Here is an 8,746-nt window from a genome sequence, read left to right on the forward strand (position 1 = left end):
GAAATTAGGGAACTGTACCTGTTGAGGACCGGTTATGGTCCTGTTACATTTCCAAATAGTTTGAGGCCGCACAAGAATAAGGGGACTGAGGTTAATCTTTTTTTTTTTTTCCATGGCTCATAGGTGTTATTAAAAGTGCATGTTCGTTCGATACACCATGGAGGGGTCGGGGTTGTTAGAGGGTCCCACGGGAGGGAGTGATCTTCCTTTGGCCAGTTGGTCTTAACAGTAGCTGCTCTTCCGCAAGGTATGGCGGAAAAGGGAAGTGAAAAATTTAAATCAAAACTCCATATTTCTTTAGCAGTGGATCCATTGGACGCTAGAGGAACGATTGTAACTCGACATTTCTCACTCCCTTCATCAGAATCACTCTTTGGTTTAAAACAATCTAAGCTGTGTGATTGGGCTGGCCAAGAAATACTTGCTTTTATTCCCAAGTGAAAATCTGCTAATATTATAGATTTACTATGATTAAGGCCTTTAGATAAGGTCCTATCTACGTCAAGGGGCGTTACATATGCTCTGAGTGGGCTATCTTCTATCGATTTGGGAACGGGTAAGCAAGCCGTGAGACTTGGGGTATTAAGTGTTTTGGCCCATGATTGTATTAGTTGCAACACAACGTTTTTCTCATAAGCAGTAATTCCCGTAAAATTAAATCCTAAGCAAAAGAGCAATTCTTATAGTCGCCCCTTCTTCCATAGCCAACAAAGTACTAGGAAAATTATCAGGACAGGGGGAAGAAACAGGAAAAAGATAACCCAGGGTATATATTGCATACTATTTAGCCCTAACGAGGAAAAGTTTGAGTCTCTTTGTTCATTGAATTTTCCAGATATTTCCTGCTGCTCTTTTAAGTTTTACAGGTGGAATACCACTTGGTTCTGATTCAGCTACAGGTGCTTGTCCCGGTTTTAGATGGCTGTGGTGGATCCAATTTCCTTCTCAGCAATCTTGACCGCAGTGTGAGTTGTTAGTAAAACCTGGAAGGGCCCGTCCCAACGTGGAGCTCGGGAATCCTTGCGTTGGTGTATCTCGATCCACACCTAGTCTCCTCGTTTATAAGGGTGAAGACTGGGGTCGAGGTACCGGTTGCACCAGTGTCGCAGCCCTGATTAACATAATCGGTTAATTTTTCATCTCCTCCTAACAAGCTCACATGCCGATTCTTCCATCCTTTATACAAGGGTGCTGGGTGACCAAATAGTAACTCATACGGTGATAGCTTGAGAGGTTTACATGGTTTTGTCCTAAGGGCAAAAAGTACAATAGGCAGGGCCTCAGGCCATTTTAATTTAGTTTCGGCACAGATCTTTCCTAAAAGGGTTTTTAAGGATAAGTTTAGCCTTTCTACCTGACCTGAAGATTGTGGATGGCTAGGAGTATGGAACCGTGCTTGAACCCCTAAAACTTTATAGGTCTCCTGTAACACCTTTTCTGTGAAATGTGACCTTTGGTCTGACACAGTTACTTCGGGAAGCCCGCATCTTGGTGCGATGTCTCTAAGAGGAGCTTTGACTACTGCACAAGCATCTGGTCGCGTTGTGGGAAAAGCTTCTGGCCAACCTGTAAGCTGGTCAACTATCACCAAGCAATTTTTGTAATGATAAGCTTTTGGTAAGTCTATGTCGTCAATTTGTAATCGTTGGAATGGTAAATACGCCCAAGGTCTTCCTCCAATATGAGAGGTTTTCTTTGTCGAATGGTTATGGGCTTGGCATATGGGGCAGGAATTTACAATCCTGGTAGCTTCTACATAGATGCCGGGAGCAAGCCAATCTCGGAGTACACTGTGTGCTAGATTTTCTGCTCTTGAGTGATTAAGATGATGAATTTGTTGGACCAGTATACGTAAAATGGCACGAGGAGCGATAGGACGTCCATCAGGCACTCTCCAAACATCATCCGCTCCTTTTTTCCCTTCATATTTAGTTTCTCACGTTTGAACCTCTGCTGGTTGTAGGTATTGATATATGGAGGGGAGATCTGGTAAAATGATACAAGAGAACTGAGAATCATAGTTATCAGGGATAGGTTGAATGGCTGCAGCTTTTGCTGCTGCGTCAGCCTTATTATTCCCAACTGCAATTTCTGTGTTTTCTTTAGAATGGCCCGGACAATGGACAATAGCAATTTCTCTGGGAAGCAGAATAGCATCTAAGAGTCTTTTTACTTCAGTGGCACGTGCAATAGCATGTCTGTTCGAGGCAAGGAAACCTCGTTGCTTCCACAATTGTCTGATTGTGTGACAAATGCCAAATGCATATTGAAAATCAGTAAAAATAGTCACTGAACAATTTTCAGTAAGTTCACAAGCCCTTCTTAGGGCAATAAGTTCTGCAGCTTGGGCACTGGTACCCGGTGCAAGGGGCCTGGCTTTCCAAACCCATTGCACCGTGGTCACTGCGTACCTTGCATGTCTTTTACCTTTGATGACTGGTGATGATCCATTGGAAAAAAAAAAGATATAATCTGGGTCCTGTAAGGGTTGATCTTTTAAGGTCACTCTGGGGTTTTTCTACAAATTCAACCAGTTTGCAGCAATCATGGTGGGGGAGTCCTTCATTTGCCTTTGGCAGGAGGGTAGCTGGGTTGAGTTGCACGCATCGTTGTATGGTGATGTTTTCAGATGTTAGCAAAAGAACTTCATATCGGTTTAGTCTCTGGTTTGAAAAATGTTGAGTGTTATGCTGGAGGAGGAGAGCTTCAATCGAGTGTGGTACTCTTACGATGAGCGGGTGGCCTAAGACCAGATCTTGGGCTCGTTGTACCAGCATTGCAGCAGCGGCGACGGAGCAGAGGCACGCAACGGCTCCTTGGGCGACAGGGCCCAGTTGAACTGAGTAGTATGCAACTGGTCGAGGCCGATCTCCCCAGGGCTGCGTTCGCACTCCAGAAGCGACGACTCTGTTCTCATGAACGTACAGGACAAAAGGTTTAGTGTAATCAGGGAGACCCAGGGCTGGTGCAGTCATAAGGGCATGCTTTATTCTGTGGAAAGCTTGTTTCTTATCTCTAGACCAGTGTATGGGATCTTCAGCTTCATTTGTAGTGGCCTGGACTAAGGGTTGTACTATTTCTCCAAAGGCTGGGATCCAGGGCCTGCAAAATCCTGCCATACCTAAAAGTGCACGGACCTGCCTTTTACTCTGAGGTCGCGGTAGATCTTGGATAGCTTGTAAACGCTTGGGGGACAATTTTCTCGTGCCTCCTCTGAGTATATAACCTAAATGCTCAACTTTAGGTTGACAGCATTGCAGCTTTGAGGGTGATACCTTATGCCCTTTATCTGCCAAGGCCAAGAGCAGGTGTTTTTTGTATCTTCCTTACAAGAGTCCATGACCTAATAAGAGGTCATCTACATAAACAATCAAAGCAGTGTTTGAGGATAAGGTAACTGTAGATAGATCTTTGCGGAGGATTTGTGAAAAGAGCGTGGGGGATTCTACATATCCTTGGGGTAACCGTGTCCAAGTCAATTGTCTTTTTTTTTTTCCAGGTGAAAGCAAATTAAGTATTGTGAATCTGGGTGTATAGGGATACTAAAAAAAGCTGCGCACAAATCAATAACTGTATAATACATTGCTGACACTGGTATGGTGGTCACGACAGGAGCTGGATTGGGTACCACAGGGTGTCGTGGGGCAACATAGTTATTAATTGCTCGGATCTTGTACAAATCGATATACAGGTTTTCCGTCAGGACCAAGCTTGGGTTTTTTAACTGGGAGGATGGGGGTGTTGCAAGGCGAGAGGCATTCCTTTAATATCCCTTGCTCTAAATAGCTGTGGACCAGAAGTTATAAACCTTCTATTGCTTCTCTGGACAGAGGATATTGTGGTACTGATGGAGGTGGACCTGCCTTGGTTTGAATAATGACTGTGGTTGCAGATTTAAGGGGCCCCACTGCTGTGGGGGTCCAGCCCCACAATGATTTAGGTAAAGTTAGGAGGTCCACTGGGAGAGAAGAATGCTCTGCGTCACTTAGGATGGCCTGGAGAGCTAAAAGATTTGTACTAGGAATGGTAATTTGAATACCGGGTGGGCTACGTTCCAGAACCGCTCGCAGCTTGCATAATAAATCTCTTCCTAGTAAACCAACACGTAACCCACGTGACAATAAGAAAGCATGTTCAGTGGAAAGGGTCCGATGGTGACCTTGGTAGGGCCACTATACGGGGCATAAAAAGGCCTATTGATATTCCCATTACTCGCCTGACCCCCCTTACTGGTACATTAGCCTGCCCTGGGGAAACACCCAGTGAAGAAAGATCTGCGCCAGTGCCAACCAAACATTTATACACTTGGCCTCGTACTCTTATGTTAACGTACGGTTCAGAAGAAGGACACTTCATCTTATATGTGGTTACATCTGAATTTCTGCAATTCATCTTGTGGAAAAGCCTCCCGCCGCCTGTAGTCACTCATCAGACTCAAGTAAATCTCCTCGAAGTCGCTGGCGATGGTCAATTTCAGGCGGCGCGGCAGCCGAACGCGGAGTCGGCTCTGGTATGGGGGGCCCCCGCGGACGAACCGGGCAAGCTTTCTTCCCGGGTCCTCTCTGCCTGCAATAATTACAGGTGTCATTTGGCCGTGGCCCTGCTGTTGGATTACATTTGGGGTGATTTAGGGTGGAATCCTCCTTGTCCTTGTCCTCTCCCTCGGCCTTGGCTGTAGTTGTGGTGAGGCGCAGCTTGAAAGTGTTGGGTGAGGGCGGCAGCTAACACGTTTACTTCTTTTTGCTTAAACTTCAATTTCTCTTGTCTCTGCACTTCAGACGTCGGTCAAAAACATAAGTAGCTAGGGTAACTAACTGAGGGAGCGTCGTGGTATTCCAGTCGGGGTGATGCTTAGTAATGTACTTTCTTATATCCTCAGTTGCCTGGCTGACAAAGGCGGAACTGACCACTGTTTGGTTAGTATGGCTATTTGGGTCAAAATCCCCACCATGTCTAATCATAGCACTCAAAAGTTTTTGACAGTAATCACTGGGGTGCTCAGTTGGTCCTTGTTTAATGGCTTGGACATTAGTCCAATCCGCCTTTTTCCGCCCTGCTCTTTTTAATCCCTCAAGGAGGGTTTGTCGGGCCCGTTGTAAAAGTCTCAAATCATTGTCACCATGGCAATCATCGTTTGGGTTCTAGTTTGGAGGATTTAGGGGCCAGGCGGTACGGTCCTGACCATCGCCTTCTATGGCCCACAAATTGCCTTGATTAATAATTTCTGCTTTCTCTTCCTTACTAAGAAGAGTGTCCAAGAGCTGATTCATATCTGTCCAAGTCGGATTGTGGGTGTCAATAATAGTTTCTACCCTGCGTCTCACCGCTTCTGGGTCGTCCCTAAACTTGGGGGTATTAGTTTGCCAGAGAACGAGGTCCTGAGGGTTGTACATGGAAAGCTGACCCCTTCTTGAGTAGGGACGGGGTACTGATGCAACGGGGCTAGACAGGCAGGCACCTTTGCTTTATTCTGGCTCCTCATATGGGTGGACATTGGAGAGCTATCAACCAGTGCTCGGGGTGCAGGATTATCCACTGGAGAGCCTATAACTTTAAGATCGCTCTCCATTATTGAGGACGACGATGACCTTGGGGATGAGGCTGAGTCTGGATCTGGGACAGGGCAAGGCGGCCATCCAGCCGGGCGCCATTCATCCTCCTCAGAGCGGGAGCTGTTGGGACGTATGGAGGTGGTAAAGCTGCGAGAGCGTTCTCTGGACTAACTCGAAGAGGGGCCAAATGCTGGGCTTCAGTTTTTGTTGGATTATTATTGTTACGATCTTTTTTCTTTATAATGGCCGCATTTGCCCAAACATACCAGAAATCCATCTGACGAGGGTGAGAGCTCTCTAAAAACCCTCTAAGATATCTTAAAACTTCTTGGTCAAACGAACCAAGACTAGGCCATTGTCGACTTGGGTCCTGGTAAGTATATCGAGGCCAAGCAGTTGTGCACAATTGGATTAATTTAGACTTAACCTGATTAGTTCCCGGGATTTCAGCCCAATTTGACAGAACGGTTCCGAGGGGACTTTCTAGAGGGACAGGGACGGATCCTGTTTGTCCCATGTTGTCTCCCTCGGCGGGGTACCCCTTATTCTTTTAAACCCGAATACCAGAGTCGACTTTTAAACCAGACTTAACCAGTGCCCCAAACAGGAAAGGGGACTTCTCAAAGTGACCACAAGCTTGACCGGTGCCCCAAACAGGAAAGGGGACTTATCAGAGCGAGAGAGCAGAGATAGGAATCGGTTCCTCAGTGCGCGAACAGAGACATAAACTGCGTCACACAGCTTTCCCGGCCCAAAAGGGTCGGACGGACGACCCACTAGGATTGCCTGTGTCACCGGGGTGAGGAACTGGGGGAGAGACAGGCCTATAACACTTGGACAAGACCAACGAAACACATATATAAACAGCCAATAGCAAGTATTTTAAAAGGAGTGCTAGCATTATGCCAATTATTTCCTGAGAAACACCGTACTCAGGGTACCGGACTGACACTCCTACTGTCTCGGACCCAATTCACCTTACCTCCGGGCCAGAGCCATCACCCCCCAAACTTACCCCGTAGCCGGCTTGGGTGTTGCTGCAGAGGATGGCGGCTCAGGCCCGGAGAGCTAGGGTCTCATCTGGGTCGCCAAAATTGTCAGCAAAACCTGAGTTAGTTGCTCAAACAGGAAAGGACAGCTTGGTCTTGTGTCGTGGGCACTAGCCGTGATAACGTAAGTCAAGAGACACAGGAGTGCCAGTAGAAAATGTATTGCTTCTGCAGAAGGGTAGACTCCCGCCTTAAGGGCCAAGAGCTACCCAGAGGAATTTTTAACTTCCGTGTTTATATGGTTCCTCCTACATATGCTTAGTTGCGCGCGCAATGAGATTAGTCATAACACAATTCTTTCTGTTAGTTATAATTATCTCTTGCGATGGGGATCATCACAGGGGCACTTTCTTCTTTTCAGTTGGGTCAAGCCGACTCCGGAATAGTTTTCTTTCTATATGAGTACTTATGTTTCCTAAAATTGTATTTAGCATTAGTTATTCATGCATAGGTCAAACTGCTCACTAAACAATTTGTTAGACAGCTATTAAAATACTTGAACTTATGAACTTATAAACTTCTGAACTACTTGTACTTATTCTTATGACCTACTCAATTAATCAAGCTAACCCATCTTTATATCACTGGTAAGCCTGCTGCAGACACTGTTTGCAATAACCAGTATCATGAAGGTTTAGAAACGCTCGTGTGAATGCTGTTCCTGCCTCTAACTGCCCTTGCATCTGGTGTTGCATGATTGACTCCTGTCTTTCTGCCCTTACCATTAATTTCAGTCATTTGCTGTTGACTTAACGAAGCTGTTGATTCCTGCCACCCTGATCGCGTGCATCTTGTTTGCACTCCTCTGGCTCCAGCTGTGTGTAGTCAGGAGGCTCTGCTGATGCCAATGATGAGAAACGGTCCAAGGCATTTGAGCTGGTACCATACAGCATCTCGGTTAGGAAACCACAGTGATGCAGCAGGCACCGGAGAGGTCTCGCAGCTCAGCTCTAGAAGGGGTGCTCTCATCAAGGAGGTGGGGATCAGTTCTTGGCCCTTTGCTATTTCACGCTTTTATCAAGCACAAAATTATTCGCCAGTTGGGCAGCCATGTCGGGGACTGGCAGGGGAAGAAGAGGACAGGTCTCAGCTGGAGAGCAGCTTGGTATGCTGAGAGCAAGCAAACAGACAGTGTTTCCATATGGCCACCTATTATAATGTCTGCCTAGGAACAGCGACTGCAGGCTGTCGTCACAAACTGGGGGTCTATCCCCATTCATGGGGCTGGAAAAACTGAGGTCCTAATGAATAATCATCTGCCTAGGTGCTCCCAGCCCCTAAAGGGCTAAAAAAGACTCGTGCGACCCTGGACTGTATAAACCTTGGGTTATCAGGTCGGGAGGGTTTGTTACTTCTCTATGTGGTGCCATGACTTCTGCTGGAATATCCTGCCCCACCGTCACGTCCAGGCTTCAGGACAGATGTTGGGAGGTGTCACGGAGTCACAGAAGGGCTCCGTGATTGTGAGGGTGATTGGCAGGGCTGCCAATCACCCAGGCAACCCAGGTGCCTGGTTGCCAGGGGCAACCAGGCGGTCACATGACCGGAAGGGGGCAGGGCCAGGCCTTTAAAACCAGCTCAGGCCAGAGCCTGAGACACAGTTCCCTTCTGGCTGCCGCAGGAGCAGGAGCTCTGCGGCTGAGCTGAGCGGCCGGGGTTAGTGGCTGCTACTTCATGGTGCTAACCGGCTGCAAGGATGCAGGGAACAGGATCGCCCTAACTGGAGGTAGGATTGAGAGCCCTGGTGGGGCTTGGAGTTATTAGGCGTGTGGAGCCTCTGTATTTGTGTTATAGCCAGAGGGCTGGAGTGTTTAGTTATAGTTTACATCCGGAGGACCGGGGAGGCTGTAGGGGAGCGAGGAGGCCTCAGGGGAGCTCCCCAACAGCTTGGGGGTTCCCAGGGCCCAGTTGAGGCACAGTCCAGGCTTCAGGACAGATGTTGGGAGGGTTTGGAGAGGAGCGACGGGACCGAGCAAAACATTGGAAAAAGATGTCTTTCGGGTGAGTGATCCAGGCAGGCACGTACTGTACGTACAGACCTGAGCAAGATGCTGCCTTGCCTTTTGAGCAAAGGGGGCAGGCATTTAATCATGGAGGGCTCCTCACTCCAGCAGGCAAAGTTCATGAACAAGAGGCAACGCGGCA

The sequence above is a fragment of the Crocodylus siamensis genome, chromosome 10, assembly GCF_052110815.1.
Source record: "Crocodylus siamensis isolate JL-2025a chromosome 10, ASM5211081v1, whole genome shotgun sequence".
NCBI lineage: Eukaryota > Metazoa > Chordata > Crocodylia > Crocodylidae > Crocodylus > Crocodylus siamensis.